General features: G+C 32.9%; 1 protein-coding gene across 3 annotated transcripts in view; it reads right to left on the minus strand.

Moving 5' to 3' along the window:
* The window catches only part of LOC108968640 (5'-AMP-activated protein kinase subunit gamma-1), a 197356-nt gene that overhangs the window by 81364 nt on the left and 94478 nt on the right, over positions 1–21514 (minus strand). The window lies entirely within an intron of this gene.

Consider the following 21514-nt stretch of genomic DNA (forward strand, 5'->3'; position numbering starts at 1 on the left):
GTAAATATTATTACTTTATTATTTAATGTTTGCAATTTTTTTATTATTATTATTTTTTTTTTTTGTTTTGAACCGTCCTTGATCACAGCACTTCAATTCACGAGCATCACATTTGAGTAGTTTTTTCCGCATTCACAAAACTTATTTCACATTTTTCTATCATACATACATATATTCTTAATTAATTTCATTATTTTGTACGATTTTCTTCCGAATTTTCATTTTATGTAAAATTTGTTCAGTTCAATATTTTATTTTATTTATATTTTAAGTTTGCTATTTCTTTCGCTGCGTAAAATCTAATATTAATTAAATGATTTTATTTTTGAAATTTAAATATTTTTTGTAAAAATTTTAAACTTAAAAAGTCAAATGAGTTTCTTGTAAAATTTACTTTAGCAGGCAACACTAATAAAAGTTTTCCAACACTAACGGCGCGCTAATCACAGCTAGATGGCGCTGTAAGAGCTTTTAGACTTGTATAAGTGAAGTATAACAAGGCTGCTGTGTGTGTGTGGTAGGCGCGCTTCTGGCGAAATTTGTAATGAGGTGAGGAAATCATAAGAGAAAATTTCGATGATAGTGCATTTAACGTAAAAATAAAACTCTTTTTTTTTATAAAAATAAAACTCTTTTTTTTATAAAAAAAAAAAACTTTAAAAACGTTTTTAAAGAAATAACTTTAATGTATTTAATGGCTTATATCTATTTGGCAGTTTAAGAATTCGATTTTTAATTTGCATATGTCTCTATACATCGTCTGTAGTTACATTTCAGACTTTAAAGTTGAACCGTGACTTCGTTTCGAAGCCATGAACTATAATTTTTAGCATGTCTCCGAGCATTGGAATCCTCTGACAAACTTCAAAAATGTGCATATATATCCGAAATGGCTGAACCGACAATTTGAAATTTTTACACGAGCTTCTTAACTATATCTTCCAGTAAAGATCAAACGGTAAAGGTTTTCGAAAATAATTTCGGGGTTTTAAACTACTCTGATATATTTGAAATTTTCACGCAACCTTTTTAGATTTCTTTCTAGGTAATGATTGAATGTTTAAGGTTTGCAATGATTTTCGATGATGTTTTCGGGGTTTTAAGCCGCCATTTTGTCAGAATCTAAATTTTGACTAATTCTTCGATCATTACTTGTATTAACTTATATTAATAATATGTTTTTGGTTTTTTGATTTAAGACAATTTTAAGCAAAAAAATTTCCCTCAGCGTCAGATAACTGTTTGGAGTGTTTTCTGGAGATCGGCTACAGGCGGCTTAAGGCAAAGGAAAATGTTTCAAATTAAATTAACGGATTATACTTTAACATTACATTTTGTAAAAATATGTTTTTTTTTTAATTATGCATAAACTAAAATGCTTAAAAATAAAATTCACAAAATATCGCGTTTTCGGCCTTTAAAGTGGATATAACTCTCAAATAAATAAAAATCAATCAAAAATTAAGTGGAACAAATTAAATTTAAAGTAAATATATGAAAAAATGCTAATAAAAAAATATTCATACACATGCATTTCCCATTTGAAATCAAAACAAAAACGACATTCAATTGCGCTGCTCAATTAAAGTTTCCCCTTTTAATTGCGTTTATTTCGGTTGATGAGCCAGCTCAACTTTTTATAAAACAAATCTAAATAATCTAATGACCTTAAGTGGCAGTTAAAAATGTAGATTTACATTGTAAATTGTTGAACAATAAGCGTTGCAAGCTGTTGCAGATTTTTTACACACAAATTTTGTATGACAAATTACTCGGAAAAATATTTGCTAAGCAGTTGATTAGTCCTTATGAATATAAAAAAAAACAACAAACATTTTAATGTTATGTAGTTCAAACATTTTGCTCAGTTAATAAGACTTTCCTTAAATACTATGCCAAATATGAGCGCGATCTGTCAACCAGTTTGTTTACAGCAGCTTCTTAAGTCGATATACCTCAGTAGTGCTTTGTGATTTTTACAATGGTTAAAAATATGGAACAAAGAATTTCTCTAAGCATTTGTGTTTCTAACCAAATTTCGTGTGCGGAGACGTTGTGAATGTTGGAAAAGGCTTACGATGATTCAATTTTACCAAAAACACAAGCCTACGGGTGCTATAAAGCCTTCAAAGACGGTCGAGAGATTGTTGAAGACATGTCTAGTTCTGGACGACCTTCGGTTTCCTCCACTGGTGAAATATTAAAAAAGTCAAGGAAGATGAAAATCGTCAGTCAAGTGTTAAAGAGATGGGCAAGAGAGCTCGACATCTGTCGCGAGTCCGTCCGAATGATTTTGGTGAACATTTTGGGTATGAAACGCGTACTTGCTCAGCACGTTCCAATAAAGCTGACTTTTTTTTCAAAAAGAGTACCGTAAACAGCTCCCTTTGGACATGATTGAACGTTCGAATTCTTTTCCCACATTTATGGAGAGCGTTATAATTGCTGACGAGACATGGGTTTATGAGTTTGCAAAGAAGCCAACAATCATGGGTGTGGAGCCCGTTTTCAATCGATCGAAGAGATAAAACAAAATTCGCTGAAGAAGCTGAATTCACTCGTAAAAAGTATGAAAAGTATTTTGAGGACTGGAAAAATCGTTGGCATAAGTGTATTACATCAGATGGGGATTACTATGAAAGCGACAAAATAAATATTCATAAATAATTAAATATTTTGCGTTTTATTTACAATTTCCGCTTACTTTTTTTGTATTTTCAATAGTTAGGCAAGAAACAACAGTAATAAGAGCACATTAATATTTCAATTCGCAGCTAAATAAGTCCAAAAATAGGTAAGATTAGATAAAACAATAAAAAACGCTAAGTTGCAACGAATACCCTACACAGATGCATTTCTTATAGCATAAAAATGTAAGTGGTCGGTTTGTATGGCGGCTATACGCTATAGTGATCCGAGCTGTACATGTTTGTTCGGAGATTGTGGCATTGCCTAGGATAATCAGCTGTGCCGACTTCGAGAAGAAATCTTTTCAAATAAAAAACCTTTCCATACAACGGTAGGGTGTTTGACTCTCAGCTTCTCGAATTTCATAACTATATCTACAAAACTAAGGGACAAATTCGCAAATATAGGGACGAAAAGACAGACGAACAGCTCGTCATGCTTATCTTATAATTATATAGTATATATCAGCATTTTATAGGGTCTAATACGTTTTATTCTGGGTAAAACACTTAAGGGGTAGGCAAAAATAACATACTAAAATTTCAAATCATTATTTCAAATTAGTTTTTGAGTGCAGTAATAACTCCATGACAAATGATCCCATCATCATGAAAATTTTTTTCTGCCCATCCTATGATAGAATTCTACAAAAGTCGAATTTTGACAAACAAAATGTGTTAAAAATTCGGATTTTATTTTAACTCCCTTAATTTGTGATAGCAAAGTAAAAATCAATATTATTATTTTATCATTTTGAGGCTTCCTATCAGAAAAATGAAAAAAGTGAAGATCTTCAGACTAAACCTCATTGTCTCATACATACGAACAAAGGCAGTAGAGAACTTAAGTATAAAGAAGCTTCCAGCATGTGCATTTTAACCTACACATATACATATGTACATATATACGTAGGCGTATGTGCATATAGGCTTTTGTGCATAGGTATATGTCATATGACGTTTCTTATTGGATTAATTGATAAGCACATCACATGCAGCAGATAAATATTAGAGTTATATATTTTAACGATACTTGAAAAAAAAAAAAAATAAATCAGTAAATTATTAGCTGACATTTTCATATTTTTATCACAACTTTTTACCAAAAAAAAAAACAAATAATCCTTATCAAATATTTGAGTTAAAGTTAAAATGTACCAAAATATAGCAGCAATTGTTATTTAGCCACGTTTAAGCTTAAATGTCCAAAAATAATATACAAATATGATAAGGTTGTTAGCTTTAAAAATGTTAACGGGTGATCCAAATAGAGATGCTTTTTTCAAGAGCATTTGTTCGAGGACTTAAATTGAAAGCGACATCGCTTCGGTCTACGCTTGAAAAGTTCCCAGCAGATCCGACGCCTTCCAGCCAAATTTGGTTCAGCGATGATGGGTATGCAAGCAAGCAAAATTGCCGCATTTGGAACGAAGAGCAACCAGAAAAGATTCAAGAGCCGCCATTCCAACTAAAAATTGAAGCTCGTGATCTCGGCGACATTTGGTTTCAACAAGACGGCGCCACTTCCCAGTGGGAAGTTCCCACACATCGCATCAATCAACGGATTTATTGAGAGCATACTTTGGTGAGCAGATAATTTCACGTTTTGGGCCGGTCGATTTACCACCAAGATCGTGTGATATCACACCGTTAGACTTTATTTGTGGGGATACGTAGAGTTTAAAGTCTATGCGGATTGTTTCCACTTCGATTCTGGCTTTGGCGCAAAACGTCACGCGTTACCAGTCGAGATGCGGGAACGAATCATCGTAGACGCGGCTAACATTTAAAAGAGATAGATGCTAAATAATGTCCTTTTAAATGACAATAAATAGTCTAAATAGTCTCCATTAAATTTGAAGTTGCTGTGTTTTTTCTTTAAACATGTAGGGAACCTCGAATAGACCACCCTTCATATATTCAGAAAAAAAATTAAAAATAACAGTAGATAGAAATTGTGCACATAAAACGAGACTGACAGTGCGTGAATAAGAGAAGGTGAAAAATAATACACCAAATAATCTAAGTAAATAAATGACAAATATATCAAGACATAAAATAACTACAAAAATTCAAAATAATTTAGTAAGTCGCAATTACGAGTATTAGGGCAAAAAGCAAAAAATCAAAAAACCACAGAGTCACAGCGAAAAGGGAAATTGAATGCAATGCGCTGAGTAAATAGCAATCTGCAGACCGCAAATTAATCCTTGACCTTGGATTTAATTGAGGAAATTTGTAGATCAGCCAACGTCAAATAGCGGAATAGTAATGAAATGAATGCAATAATGTGCCGTTATGCTTATTAGTATATAATACTATATGGTTATGAACCCAACCGATTGCTGCTTTAGCTCATTTGTTTATGCGTATAATTAAATGGCAGCAGCGAAAGAGAATTTTTAAAATCGTAAACGCGGTGGAAATGTGCAAAACTATAAGCTATTTCATACATTCAAATAAAAAAATAAAATTAAACATATAATCTGCCGATGCTTGGATTAAAAATTGAAAACCCAATTCTTATATTTTTGTCAGTTTGTATGACAGCTATATTCTATAGTTAGGTTAGTTTAGATTAGGTTAGAGGGCTGCTCAAAGATTCTGCAACCTTGACCTGGAAGTCAGGAAGTCTGAAACTGGCGAGTTCCTGATAGAACACCCCCAAGCTTTGATCCATCCGTGAAGAAGCTCATTGTTCTTTTCCTCCATCGGTTTCTTTCCACGCATAACATTCTGTCCGTTATATGGTAGAGAAGAAGCCGCCATCACTCGGTTAGGCAACTGCATGATACAAGTGATCCGGTATGAAGTCAAAGTGAATGAGTATTTCTAAGTGTTCAGACACGTGTTCCGTGTTCTTTTAGAATTCTTTAGTGTTCTGAACCGAACAATTTCTACGGAAATTGTAGAGTTGCTTTGGATAGTAAGCCATGTCAAATTTCGATATATCTCGTCAAATTGAAATGTTTTCCATACAAGAACTTGATTGTGATCGTTCCGTTTATATGGAAAATATATGCTATAGTGGTCCCATAACGGCGGTTCTGACAAAGAAGCAGCTTTTAGGGGAGTAAGAAAGTGTGCAAAAATATGAATGAGAGACTAGTACGCAGATGTACATAGAGGCATGCCTAAGTAGACTCAGCTTGTCACACTGATTATTTACTTAGTAAATACTTTATGGGGTCTCCGACATTTCATTCTCGATGTTACAAACTTCGTACTTTACTTAGTACTGCGTAAATACAAACCATAAAGATTACTTCAAACTCATGCTGAGTAACTTATGTGGTATGTACGAGGTTTGTACAAAAAAGTTTCGCGAATTTTGTATGCGATTTTAAATTGTTTTGTTCCGCTATGCAAAGTAAGGGCTACCATACTTATGCTGACAAGTTCGGCAATTTTGAATGTTTAGTTAATTTTTGTCAGCTGTTTTGCTTGGATGCGTTTTTGTACGTCTTCGTTTTTTGCTCACTTTTTCCAAGAAACAAAGTCGAGTTGACATTACTCAAGAGATGTTGCACTCAGTCCGCGAAGACCCAGATCTGTTCCAGAGCATCATAAGTGATTTGTGATTATGACGTGGAAATTGGCGCACTTTTTGCGGTCTTGTCTAATGCGGCAGCTTCCATTGGTATGATTGAGCTTTGATTTCCACGTCATAATCATAAACCCATGCACCATCACCACTTATGATAAGTTAGGTTAAATATGAAGGTTTTGCTAACAGCTTTTTTTGACTGCAGAGGCCTTATACATGATGAGTTTTTGCTAAAGGATCGTTCGACTAATAAAGAACATTATATATGAAATTTGTGCGAAGCAAATCGGAAGAAACGCACGAATTTGTGGAAGAACAAAAACCTGGTCGCCTGTGACTTTTCTGTTTCCAAAACTGTAAAGGCCGAAGAAAGGACGGCACTACGCTACGTTTGAGGAGATAGACACGGCGGAGGTAAACGGATCTCCAAACAAAAATGAATTTTTAAATACTTTGAGGATTGGAAAAAACGCTGTCAGAAGTGCAATATATGTGGGGGAATAAATAAACACCTTCTTAAGAAATACTTGTACAAAATTTGCGATACTTTTTGCACAAACCTCGTATGTACTAGCTATTTTATAGTTTTTATCGAGAATACTGATAATATATTCGACAAGCGTATCTTCGAACCGGCACTTGAAATCTGATAACTGTGAGTAGCTCAAATCTACAGGGATTACTGTTTACATTTTATCGACACTTACAACCGTGAGAGTAACTAATAATATAACGGCGTAAAAATTACTTTTTACTGATTGCTAAGTACTTTAAATCGCTAACAAATTGTTACAAAATATTTTAAACTAATATTTACCTTTTTATAACTAATTAGTAAACAAACTGTGCAAATAAATAAAAGGTGACTGGCTAATGTTATAGAATAATAATCACTTAAAATATATGTATAAAAATAGTTCGAGAAAAGCTCCGTTATAAAAGCTGTCTTCGATTCGCCAAGAGGTACTCTGCAGCTTATCGGTATACTCTCCTGCAAGAAATCAACTCGATACGTTTGCTATTGCTTTCACATGTAACTTTTTTAACAAGAGAGCAGTAGCGAGTAGAGAAATGGCGAATCGAAGACAACCACGGTTAAATAAAAGCAGAAAAGCTTAAATTTGGCTGTTTCGGTATAAGATATCGTTTCGAGTACTACTTTTCTCCAAGCAAGTTTCACATTTACAGTTAAGATCTTAAATAAAAATAACTATAAGTAAGTTCATTTGTTTTTGTCACCACTGAATGAATGAAATGTTATAAGAACAAAAAAATTAAAAAAAAAACTTAAAAAAAAAATTTAAAAAAATTAAAAAAAAAATTAAAAAAAAAATTTCTTAAATAACACTATACAATACAACAACATACGAGTAAATAACTCTATAACCAAACCATTTGCAACAAAGTTGCGAAGAATCGCACGTACGAAATGCAATTCACAAGCAAAAAGTCAAGGAATAATGAAACAGCGGGCAAAGGAAAATACAAATGCAGAGTAGATTGAAGTGCAATGAGGTAAAATATTTGCAAAAAGCAAAAAGTCAATAGGCAAACAAGAATATTTACAAAATGACGCTGCCAACAATTTATGTGTACATATATTTGTCTATGTGTAATATTTATGTGTTGACAATGTGCTCAATATGCAAACGGTAATTTAATTAAAGGCAAATATACACAATGAAAAAGAAGAGATATATAAGAAAAGAAAAATGTAAAGAGGAAAACGCTTTGCACGCGCTAAATATTGAAAATGGAAAGCAAAACACAAAAAAAAGGAGAAAAATTATTTACTATACAAAAGGCGCTAATGGACAACGCATGCAGAATTAATATTAATTGAGTTGGTTTTTGCGAAAAGTGCTAAAATAATAGGTTGTAAAAAAAGTCTTTCGGTATTTTTTTATTGAATTTTCAATAGTTCATAAAATTTTTTTTTGAAGACTCGTGCCCAGCTCTTGACCGATGCTACGGCGGCTACTATGCCGGTCTCTTTCGACCAATTCAGCGATTTTATCGAGCGATTTACGACGACAGGCCTTCCGGAGCGTGGCGCATCTTCGACCACCTCTACAGCAGAACGTAAACGTTGAAAGCATCATTGTGCGGTGGAAATGGAAACTGTATCAGGTCCATAAACTGCACAAATTTTATTGGCGGCTTGAGATGCATTTGCGCCTTTATCGTAGTAGTACTGTAAAATATGCCGTATTTTCTCTTTATTTTGCTCCATGTTTGCGACGCTATAACTCACGAACAACTTAAAAGAAACGACAATCAATCAAACACGTGTTAGCGCGTGAAGTGAGCTTTCCAAAAATATATAGCATGCGATGAATAAAACTAGAACTACACGCTCTCAGCGCCAACTAGCGAAAATACCGCAAGACTTTTTTGACAAACAATATTAATTGTATAATAATACAAAAAAAAAAACATTTATTTAGTAAATTATAAGAAAGACTGACGAATGGGTTGGTGGCGAAGCTAACATTTGATGGGTTTGCAGCTTGGATATGTCAAACCTAAAAAGTTTGTATAAACAAGTAAGAAAGGTCTAAGTTCATGTGCACATTTTATATTTTAGGCACGAAGATACACTGCTATGAGAAATAGACGCTCTCTCATTTTCATTGTGATAACTCACATATTGACCGATATATGCGGTACAAAGTCACCCGGAAGTTCGATTATCTTTATATTAGGCATATGGTGGCTAAGGGAAGTATTTACACGATTCAATCCATTTTTGGCACCACACATATCATTGTCAGGAAAAGATTATCCCTGAATTTCCCTAGCCCTACCATAGCTAACCCTAGCCAATGCGATCTCCTGTGCCAATTCAATATCTTAATTTAATGCTTGCTTAGGTCACTTTATAGGTTTTCCTTTAAGGGGGGCTTAAAAAAATCTATTTTTTTGAGGTTTTTTTTTTCGGGGGAAAAAGAAATAATTGATTAAAGCGAAATTTTTAGGACTTATAGTTACATATTTAAACATCATTGTCAAATTTTTTGGATACGAAATCATTGATATTCTGCCTTTGGGAATCAATTGCCCGATGCATCTCGTAAGTGCATTTGTCGGACGGCGGGCATAATGCAGGTCGCAATTTCTAACGGAAACAAAAAATTCAAAGATATTCACATTTTCTAGTAACTTATCGTCTAGTTAAACTAAAAAAATTCCAAAAAAGTGTAAAATTTTACAAATATTTTAAAGATTGAAAAAAAGTGGTTTTTGACCAAAAAATTGTACTTTATGTTGTTTAAAAATATGTTCAAACTTGACTTTTCTTAGCTTTTTTTAGTTTAACTAGAAGATAAATTAATGCCAAAGATAATAAACTTTGCCACAATTCCATACGAAGTTTAGTTTTGTTTTTCTATCCTGCGCGCTAATTAGGAAAAATCGTAAAAATGAAAAACCGAGAAATCGCGCGTCAAAGTTTTTGTTTTCTGCCCAAGCGCTAATATATCTGCTGGACAATCGGTCACTATTAACTTCTCACTTCGAAAATACTTCGAATTGCCATCTATAACTTTGGGGACATATGCTTAGATTATTTTTAAAGAGATTAAAAAAAAAAATCGAATTTTTGAAGCTTCTCAAGCAGGCCCCCCTTAATGGCGTTTTGTGAGCGTAGCAGTGCTTCGATAACGCCCATAGCCGAACTCGAAATTTTTTTTGTCAAGAAATATGTGTACCAAGTTTTATCTAGATATCTCAATTTTTTACTCAAGCTACAGATTGCACGGACAGACAGACAGATAGATAGTCAACCGGATTTCAACTTTCTCGCCACCTTGATATATTATGTCTATCTCGCTCAGTTTTCGGTGATACTGACAACCGTTAGGTGTACAAAACTATTTAACTATGTAACAATATGTTGCAAGAGTTTAAAAAAATTTACGCTTTCACTTCTCCTTGAAAAATTTTTCAACTACTTGCACACTTTTCGTATTATAGTGAGTCTGAGCAAATTTTTTACATTATTTTATTTAATATTTGAAAAAAAAAAATCGTTCACTTTTTACTGTAAAGTCACGTGTTGACAGTTCCTACTTTTAAATTTCCTCTGTCGTTGAGTAAGTGCACCAATTATATGTGCTATTTATCAGCCGAACGTGTCAAAACATAAAAACAAATGCGCCGATCAGACATCCATAAGTCCACACAATTAAATGTTGTTCAACATACTTTATAGTTATTGTTTTTGCTGTTAGCTTTCCGAAATACTCGTATTATCTGTATAATATAGAAACGAAATGAAAAGAGGGTTGCTAGTAAAGTGTACAAAGATTGAGTAATTCCAGTCCGTTCCCATGATAATCGGGTCCAAGTAACCGGAACGGACACGGATTCTTATAAGGCCCACGACTATCAACTCGACACCATGTCTTGAAATTACTTCAAGTATGCTTTCTGGTACTATAACAAACACAAATTTAACTCTCCACTTACCAGTAATGAAGAATGAAAAGTTAACCAAGAAAAAAAGTGTCAGTTGTGCAGGCGAGGGGAACTACTGAAGACAAAAACATCTTAAACCTGCAACGTGGGTGCGAATCATGCGAAAATGAACAGTCAAAACCTTTGTAACTAGCGAGGGAGGTAGTGATGTTACAGGGCTTGACACCGAGGTTAAAAAACGGCATACACCCCTTATGATTTATCGCGCGAGTTTGCGACAGCGAATTACTCAAAATTTAACAACCTCGTTAAGTTTACGTGAGGCCTAACTGCTCAAGAAACCACATACAGAAGATGAGAAAAGACACAAATATCGCCAGATCGGTAGGTTATGAGGTGTACCTGAATCTGGACAAGAAATAGGAATAGCGATTAAACAATTATTCATTGACCGTCGGCAAAGCAGTGAATACCTTCCTAGGAAGTAAGATTCTCCCTCCGAAGCAAAAGATCTAACGGCACTTTAACGAATCAAGTTTTTAGCTCTGTATGAAAATCGCTAAAGTATCATAGAAGAATGAAGCTAGAGTTCTAAAGAATTTACAACTACAGGCTATCCTCAGCAACCTCTTTTTTGAAAATAATATAATGTTATTGTTTCTCTCCAAAAACCCATATACCGCTAGCACGATTGTAAAGAAGAAGCCGCTAAGAGACATTTCGGTTATTTGATTATGTCGCTGACGAACCCGGCAAACACATGAAACATATTTTCCACTGTTCTACAGCTTGTCTGAGGTCTTTGCTACCTCGGAGCTGGGCTCTAATGCACCTGCAGACAATTCCAGTAAGGGGATACAAGCAGCATGCACCTCACCTCTCAAGGCTATTCTGGAGAATGCCTTCCGTGACGCCCTCAATGCTTGGAAATGCCGCATCGACGCAGAAGGAGCCTAATTTGAAAGTTTTCAAACAAATGTAAAGATTGGTTCAATATTTTATTTTTAAATCGACACAACTCCATTACTTTCCGGACAAACCCTGTATTTTTAATTTTCTTGGATTTCGTACCTCAAAATTAATAAATTTTAATAATTCAACGCCTCGTTAAAAATTAATGAAATCGCCAACCATATTTAGGAAGTCTCGCGTTTATCTTTATGTGGCGTGTGTGGCAAATGCGCTAACAAATGATTCGTATTTAAATTGGCATGCGCTCAAAATTAGCAAAATGTAAGAATTCATCAACTAATTATAGAAATCGTTTGGCGCCGCAATGGTGCGAAAATTCTACTAAAGTATGCAAAAGTTAACCTTTAATTTATATAATACAAAGTGGAAAACTAATACTAGGTAGTAATTTTTTATATCTTCTTAATTTTAAATATCTTCTGAAGAAACTGTGCTCCAAACATCTGAGTCTTAGAACATCGAAAAGCAGTATCTAAAATTGCTTATGAAATGCTGTACGATTCGATTTTTTCATGGCAAAATTTGTGTTTTTATTCTACAGAGTTCCCTTTAGGAGCAACCATCCAACATTTTGATACGATTTTTGTAGTACAATTGTTTTATGCTTCAAAATGGTCTTCAGTTTCGGCGATCATCTCTTCATTCAACGAGAATTTCTTTCCAGCGATCATTTTTTGAGACCTGAGAACAGAAATAGTCGCTGGGGACCAGTTATGGGGAATACGGTGGCTGCGCAAGCAATTCAAACCGCAATTCAGGGATTTTTGTCATCATTTTCACTGACTTGTGACACAGTGCATTGTTATTGGTAAATCAAACTTTCCAACTCTCTCGAAGTGAAATGATGCAGCCATGTTTTATCCATTGTTATATATCGACGGAAAAACTCCGAGTTTCTGATAACCAAATATTCGTGAACGATATGATACATATATAGTATACGTTGAGTTGATATCTTTAGAGTACCTGCTATCTCAAACCACTTCACTTTACGGCCATCCAGAATTATTTAATGGCATTTTTTGTTGTTTTCGGCGGCAATAACCTCGCGTCTTTTCTGCTCATTTCAGCACCGCTGAAAACCAGTACACATTGGCATAAAAAAGAAAAATAATTTTTCCATAAATGTATTTTCCTAAGTAGGACTTTTTCTAATTACTATGCCAAATATGAGCGCGCTCCTCAGTAGTGATCCGCGATTTTTACGAAGAATAAAAATATCGAACAAAGAATTTGTCGCAAATTTTGAACCTAATTTCGTGTGCAGAATCGTTACTTCCAACATTCGTAGGAAGGAAACTGAATCACAGTTTTATAAAAAACACCAGTCTACGAGTAGTACAAAGGCTTCAAAGACGGTCGAGAGATCATTGAAGACATTTTACATTCTTGACGACCTTCCAATTAAAAAAAAGTGAAGGATATGGTGTATGGTTGAATGGATGAAAAACGTCAGGCGAGTGTTAAAGAGATAACAAAATTCTCTAAAGGAGCTGAAAGCCATCCCAAAAAGAGAAAAACAAAAAATGTTTTGAGGACTGGACAAATCGTTGGCGATTGAGCGTATAACATCTGGTGGGAATTACTTTCAAGGCGTCAAAATAAATATTGATAAATAATTAGATAATTTGCTTTCTATTTACAATTTCTGGGTATTTTTTGTCACAATGCACTACAAGGCACGACTGTGCTTTGAGCAATTAATGAAATTTAAGATTCGAACCGACAACTCATAGCACGGTTGTAACACACAAAACAAATCAATAATACACAAAATATATTCAAACTGTATATAGAAACTGCAGCGCACCGTACGCTAACATGCGTGTAGGTAGATATGCATGCATTTATAATTTCTTACCCAAAAGGAAGCGAGAATTTCTGTTTGTTCCGTACTTATCACACATTGCATTTAGTTTTTTTCTATTTGCCCACTCGCAATTTACAAATGTGTAATGCAAACAAAAACGAAATGAACATACGTAACCAGCAAATGTGATGAGGTACAACAAGTTTTACACAAATAACTAAACTAACTAGGAAGTATTTTCCACAACGGCAACGCAGCATTGCCTCTTTAATTACTTTCTAAATTTCAGACATTTTTGTGTAAATATTTTTCTTTTTAGCCGGTTACGGCCGATAAACGCTTATTAAAAGCGATTTTGACGCTTAATTGTTGTTGTTGCTATTTGTATAGCAAATATCGTGATAGACTATATTACTTAGTATATACATATATACAATATGCCTAGTTTAGAATCAAAAGTTTAGCGGTGCCTTTTTCGCTGCAGCTGATTAAAATTAATTCAATTTTGTTTTGTTGTTATTTTACTAGCAATGTTTAGTGCTACTTGCTGACTGGCTGGATGATTATTTCTAATTTGATTACTTTGTTTTTATTTGGCTTTTAATTAAATATATATTTTTTTTGCATTGGTGTGATGCTTCATATTCATCTTCATTATGCCTGCTTGCTGTATGAAATGTTGATTTTATTAACTACATTTATTTAGGTATTAATATTCGTTGATTTATTAAATTTTAGCTGCACAAAGGTCAGCCAGTTTATTGTGCGCAAACATAACTGTACGCATATACCTATGTATGTATATATTTGTAGATATGTTTAATTTAATATGCGTTTAGTGTCATAAAAGGGTGCTCGAGGAGTATCTGTTGTAGTTTGAAAAAAAGTAAAATCAAGTAAATATCGTTACATAAAATGCAAAAAAACGTATCATCAAAAAAAAAAAAAAAAATTTAAAATCGTTGCCAGATATAATAACCAATATATAACCGCTATATGAGTGTATGATAACCAATATATAACCTTTTTATAACCAAAACTCAAATTTTGTGTCAATATCAAAAAAAAATTTTATGAACAATTGAAAATTCAATAAAAATACCGCAATACTTTTTTGACAACCAATATTTTTTCGAATATTAAGTTGTTTAAAATGCAAAAAATATTGATTTTTCGGAGCTTTTAAGAAAATAATGAAATTTTTCGCTTGAAAAACAAAATTGTTGGTTAGTTTTATAGAAAAGAATGCCTGTTTTCACGAATTAAGTGGGTAATCTAGTCTAGGAAAAAAATCGACTTTTTATTTTCAAAGTTTACATATACAAGAATATGTCAAGCGGATTTTGCAAAACTCAATTTGTTTCGGGAGATATATGTAGATATATTGCTGACCCAGCATCCAAACTGGTTCGGCCGGAACTGAACTTTAGAGGCATTTACCCATGATTTCTCAGATGCGTTGTACTGATAAGATTTACCTGAATTTGTTAAAGAATCTTCTTTATTAATTTGTATATGTCTAGAACTGTCTATATCTCAAAATTTAAATTTTTACTATTTTTGCGAAATTCGAAATTCAAAAATGCAATTTCTCAGATTCGTTATGTTGGAACTATTTACCTGCAATTTTTAGAGAGACTTTTTCACACACCTCGTATGGAACTACTTTTATTCCAAAATTTAAATTTTTACTAGATTAAAAAATGCGTGGAGTATTTAGAGCCTTAAATTTTTACTGCTCTTGAAGAATTCGGAACACACAAAAAAGGTGGTACATAAAGATTTTTTTTTGTAATTCGATTCAGTCAAAAAAGTCTTCAGATATATATATATTTTTACAGGCGGTCACCTTTTCAAGAAAAGTTTTTAAACTTTTTCTTAGTACCTGACCTCCCGACATTATTCTGGAATAATGATATATGCTTTTGGTTTCAAATTGTTAGCACCCATGGTCATGTTTACATCTTTTGAGACTGCCCACTTTATCAGCTGCAAATTTTCGCAATTTTTTTCTTTCTAATTTGATTTTTTTTCTGTATTTTTGTAAAATAATAAATAAATAGTAAAAAACTGAACATCTTTCTTTCGGACACTTTAGATATTAACTGAAATTCATGCCGGTAGACTAGAATATTTACTTAAAACTATTTAAGGCTTCAAAACAATTATTGCAGTTTAATGACTTTATTAAAGCCGATAATGTTTCAGTCAACTCATCACAACTTTTTATTGGTGAAAATTCGTTAATCTATGAGTTTTGAGCCTAAATGTGGGCAATGTTTCGCTCTACTAGGCTCATTACCATTTTTTTTTGGTGTGAAACTTCGCTAAACATTTTATGCCAAAATGTAGGCAACGTTTCGTTATTTTTGCGGCCTTATGTAACATTTTGCATACTTTAGGTCAACACATAGTTCCATAATATTTGAAAATTAGAAAGGTTAGAAAATTCTCGTTTTAGTTGAAAATTTTAAAATTATCGTATTTACTTGAAATTTTTTAACTTGTATATTTTTTAATAAATTGTGAAATTTTTATTGAAGCACCTATTATTTGAATTTGTTTGCATTTTACTTCAATTTTTAACGCAAATATCTGCATCGGAACACGCATGTTATATTAGGACAGATAGCGGTTTTAATGCACTGTCACAATTAATATTTTTTTTTAATTAAGTCCCTTGAAGTCAAAGAAAAAAATCTTTAGCAAACATATAGCATATACATACATATTTTAAATATATACATAATATATACTAATGTATAGCATTATTTAAATATCTAAAGTATTTATCGTTCCATCCTAATGCATGAATACAAGTTTTTTCTATTAAAGTTACTTGCTCGCCACTCAATTATCATTGTTTGCTTTTATCTTTATTACTGCTCAATTAACATTTCATTTCTATTGGGTGTTCTATTATGTTCCTCTGTTATGTAGACATACATAAAGGTACATTGATGGGTTGTTGACTTATATGAACTGTCTACACAGGTGAACACTTCTGAATGACTATTGTCAGGAATAAATATTTGTGATAGAATTTCTTTAAGTTAATTAATAGAAATTGTATGAATATCGATTTCAAATTTTGCACACGCCCTTTTCTACTCAAAAAGTTACATATTTGACGGAATTGCTGATATCGGTGCACCAAAGCATATAGCTGCCATACAAAGTGACCAGTAAAATTCAAGTCCTTGTATGGAAAACTTTTTTATTTGACGAAGTTTCTTCATGAAATTTGGCATGGATAATTGTTCAAGATAGCGCTATAATCTCCGAATAAATTGTAGAGATCGGATCAGTGTAGCATATAGCTGCCATACAAAGTGACCAGTAAAATTCAAGTACTTGTATGGAACATTTTTTTATTTGTCGAGGTTTCTTCATGAAATTTGGCATGGATTACTGTTCGAGATAGCGCTATAATCTCCGAATAAATTGTAGAGATCGGATCACTGTAGCATATAGCTGCCAAACAAAGTGACCAGTAAAATTCAAGTACTTGTATCGACAACTTTTTTATTTGCTCAAATTATTGATAAAGGCATGCTATTTAAATGCACTTGTAAAGAGTATATTATATATTAGTTACGGTACTATTCACCATTTTTATTCAAAAGTAAATTTTTCAAAAGTCATTTCGTACAAAAAACGTATTCGTATTTCGTATTAAACATAGTCTATATTTGTCGGACAGTCATTTTCCATGTAATGCATAAATACCAATAAATTAAAAATTTTGAAACTGATTTACACTTAATGGCATTTTGAGAACACATAAATGAAAAGTGAAACAGCTGTTCGTTGGCACTCGGCGCTTGGCAGAAAAGTGTTCTTTGTTTTTGCTTTTGCGCAAACTGAGATTTTCACTAAGAAGTGACAGCCACAGAGCATGTTTATTCTTGTTTTGCGTGTGCTAATTTATTCGCACAAAATTTGTATCACGCACACATACACGCGCAATTACATAGCACTCGTTTTGTTCAGCGCCACGGCAATTTCACATTTTCTCGACTTGACCGTCAATGAACTTGAAAATTATTGGCGTCACAGCGTTGAGTCGCCCCGCGCATGCAAACACACACACCTGCACGTGTAGTGGGTGAGACAACAAGAAAATGCACTAATAAACAAATATATATAATTTTTTTCATATTTATTTAATGTAAAGTGTTGCATCGTATAGCGCATGCAATTTATTTATTGGCATTGGATTTGTGATTTTTGCGCTTCCTCACAAAAAACAAAAAAATAATAAATAAATAAAAAAAATGAATAAATAAAATAAAATCTTCACATTTTCCTACTGCAGTCAGCTGCCTTTTCTTCATATTTATTTATCAGTCGCTGCCCATCGCACAAATTAATGCTGAATTGTTAATTATTTTAAAGCAAAACTGCAAGCGACCGCAAATTGGACGCACGCGGCGTATACGTAATGCCATTAAGCTAAATCCGACATGTATGTAGCTGTGCGCGCGTGCATGTGTGTGTGTAGGAGTAACAGCAGTGTGGCATGCCACAATCGCTTTGGAGCGGCGTTGATTGATGATGGAATCAGCTAACGTTTGGCGGATTCGACGCTTTCTTGGCACCACTGCGAACAGTGTGTCGGTCACGTGCCAACACTAATGTCTTAAGTGAGCGAATTAGCGCTCCGACGTGTAAACGAGTTAGGTCAGACTTAGCGGGCGCGCAATTTCACATGTCAGCTTAATGTTTATATGTATACATATGTATTAATTCGATGTATTGTGTTAAATATTTAAGATAAATATTAAGAAATGAAACATTTTAAAAGTGGTAATTTGACGCAGGCCTTGGGAAAATCCGAAATTTATTTATTTATAGTTTATCATTTAATTATGAGAAGAGAATTTCAACTCGCCGGTATTTGAAAATTATTAATTTTGCAAAAAGTTCAGTTATTTGTCGAATAAAGGTGTAGTTTTGAGTTTTGCGCGTGTATGAGAGGTCTATTGAAAAGTCTCCGGCTTGACATATAGTTTCTAATACTAGAGTTATATGATTTTTAGTTAGCCCTAACCTTCAAAGGACAACTATCGGATCCCTATTTTGTGAGCTATGTCATTTTCAGTGAAGCAACTATTGCTATTGTGAAAAAAATGTATTAAAATGAATTTGGCGTGTTGACAAAATATTGCTTTGTGAAGGGGAAAAATAGACTTGAAGCAAAAACTTGGCTAGATGACGAGTTTCCGCAGAATGCTCTAGAAAAGCCGACTACGCGCTGAAATAATTACTGAAAACAGTGAATACAGTGGGCACCCAGAAGTGATTGTTACCGACGAAAACATCCAAAAAGTACACAAAATAATTATTGCTGACCGTAAAGTGAAGTTGTACGAGCTAGCAGGGAATCTAAAGATATGAACTGAAGGTGTACATCATACCATTCACGAATATTTGTGTTGGAGAATGCTCTGTGTAAAATGTGTGCACCATGAAAAGGAAATCAATATATCGTACGGCTATTGGAAGAGCGAAATTACCGAAAAAACGGCCGCATTTGAAGAAAAAGAAAGTGCTGTTTCAGCGAGACAATGAACCGTATTATAAGTCTATGAAAACGATGGCAAAATTCCATACATTGGACTTCGAGTTGCTTTCGCAACCACCGTATTCTCTAGATCTGGGCCCCAGCAACTATTTCTTGTTCTCAGATCTCAATTGTATGCTCGCTGTGAAGAAATTTTCGTCCAATGAAGAGGTGATCGCCGAAACTGAGTGCTACTTTGAAGCAAAGAACTAATTCGGGCTACAAAAATGATATCGAAAAGTTGGAGGGTCGCTGTAACCAGTGTAGCACCCTTGAAGAGAACTATGTTGAATAAAAAATAAGGAATTTTGCCAAAAAATGTGGTATGTGGGACTTTTCATTTGATGTTTGAAAATTTTCTCCTACGAAAAGTAGAAGAAAACTTTAGAAAAATTATTTTTCGCGTTCCTTCGCAATTCTCTCTCAACACATTTCTAAAACAACGATAAAATAATTTTTTTACAGTGTCTGAGTCAATTTTATCTCGACCAGATAACAATTTGAATTCTTATTTATCATAACGGAGCAGAGAAATATCGAACAATTACAGAGACGCATTTTTAGCATTATTTCATTTCACTTTCACGCGCCTATTGCTAAAGTGACGTTACAAAAAGGTGCTCTTCAGAATTTTTAAAGTGGGATTGTCATTATTTCTGTAAAATTATAGGTAAACATGTTATATTACATTTTATGCAAATGAAAACCGTGCTAAGACACCAAACTGTTATCGCAAAGCTGTTTTTGGAAAAGTTAAAAGCGCCACATGCAATTTGTAATGATTTTAAGCACCAAAGACAAATATTAAAGTGTTTTTTTTTGTTTTAGATTTTCGAATTTCTTAGGCATGTTTTGTGTACAGTTAGTAGAGAAGGTAAACATGAAATGGAATTTTTTTCAGCTTAATAAAATATTTGAACAATTGCTTTTCCACAGACGTTATATAAACACATAGCCAGATATGAATTACTTGCTTGGAAATATTGAAGCTTATTTATGTGTTTCAAAGTTTTTAATAAACTTTTGATTTACTGTAATTTCTTTTAAAATAAAATTATTATGATAAAACCACTGTTTGTTGCTGAACCGAAATGTTTTTGTTAAATTTTTTGTTAATTTTTTTGATTTGTTGTAACCTTTGTGGTATTAGTAATTGTGAGCTGCTTTGAGATTTCAAAAATTCGAGTTGAAACGGATGCGTATAGCTGGGCTCATGGTGTTCAAAAGCAATCACATATAAAACTGAGAGGCACGATAAAAAATACTCAAGAAAAATTTTAAATTTTTTTAATATTACAATTTTTGTTTGCTATTTCTTCATTTTTACTCTATGGTATTTCTAAAATGATTATAAAAAAGTTTTATTTGCACATAAATGTATACACACAACTGTTATTTACGCCAATGTAATTTATTTCCAGCACAATATCAATATTTATCATGTATTAAAAAAACGTAAACAACGGTATTTCATTTACATATATTTTATTTCAACTACTGAAACGCAGTCAATAAGCAAGTACAGGTTTTGCCAGCCACAGAATTTTCAATAAAACGTTATTTAAATTAGTTTTCACACACAAATTAAAATGTTGTTTTTTCAAAAAATATGCCCATATATAGAAGTGTACATACATATATTCATACATATACATTTGTCTATAGTATATAATGTCCAATGTCAAACTGACACCCATCAATCTTTTCACGGCACAAAAGGTGCTTTGTAACTGTTGTTATTTTACCGTTAATCAAAATATTATGATTGGTGTGATAGGGTTTGTGCTGATAACAGTGGCACTAACTACAAACATATTTATTTATGTATACATCTAGGCGTGTAAATAAATTTAATCACTTTTTCTGCCTGTTTTGAATACAATAAATTATTGAAAGTTTAAATAAACACTGCAGGTACACTTCATATAACGTTGAGATTGATTAGTTTTCTGGCACTGTTTTTTAGGTTGGATTGAAAATTTTAAGTGAATTTTTCATTATAAATATTAATAGAAATTACAAAATTTTCCATAACAAAACATATAAACCCAGATGAAAAAATATACACCCCTATTTGATGAAAACAATAAGCTTTTTCATGTCTCTTGACACAATACTTCAATAATTTTTTTTTTTCGAAATTTCTGAACTATCACCTTGCTTTAGCAGGAGATAAGCATTTTTGCTCGCTCAATAAATTTTTGAGCACTTTTTGTATACAACTATTTATTATTATTATTTTCAATTATTAAATCATTAAACTTTTTTTTAACAATTTTAAATATTTTTATATAAAATATTTTAAAATTTTTTTAAATAACTCATAAATTTTTTTTAAAATTTTAATAAAAAAGAAAATTTTTTTTTGTTAAAATATTTTTAAATTAAATATTTTTATATACATATATATTTTTTTTTGCCGAAATAAATTAGTTTTTCTTTTTTCGCGCTAAACACAACACAAACAACAGTTATATGTTGGTGCATAAACGCCAACTCGCAGAAGTCGCGTA

Source organism: Bactrocera latifrons, unplaced genomic scaffold (assembly GCF_001853355.1).
Source record: "Bactrocera latifrons isolate USDA-ARS-PBARC rearing strain unplaced genomic scaffold, ASM185335v1 scaffold_223, whole genome shotgun sequence".
NCBI classification, from domain to species: Eukaryota; Metazoa; Arthropoda; class Insecta; order Diptera; family Tephritidae; genus Bactrocera; species Bactrocera latifrons.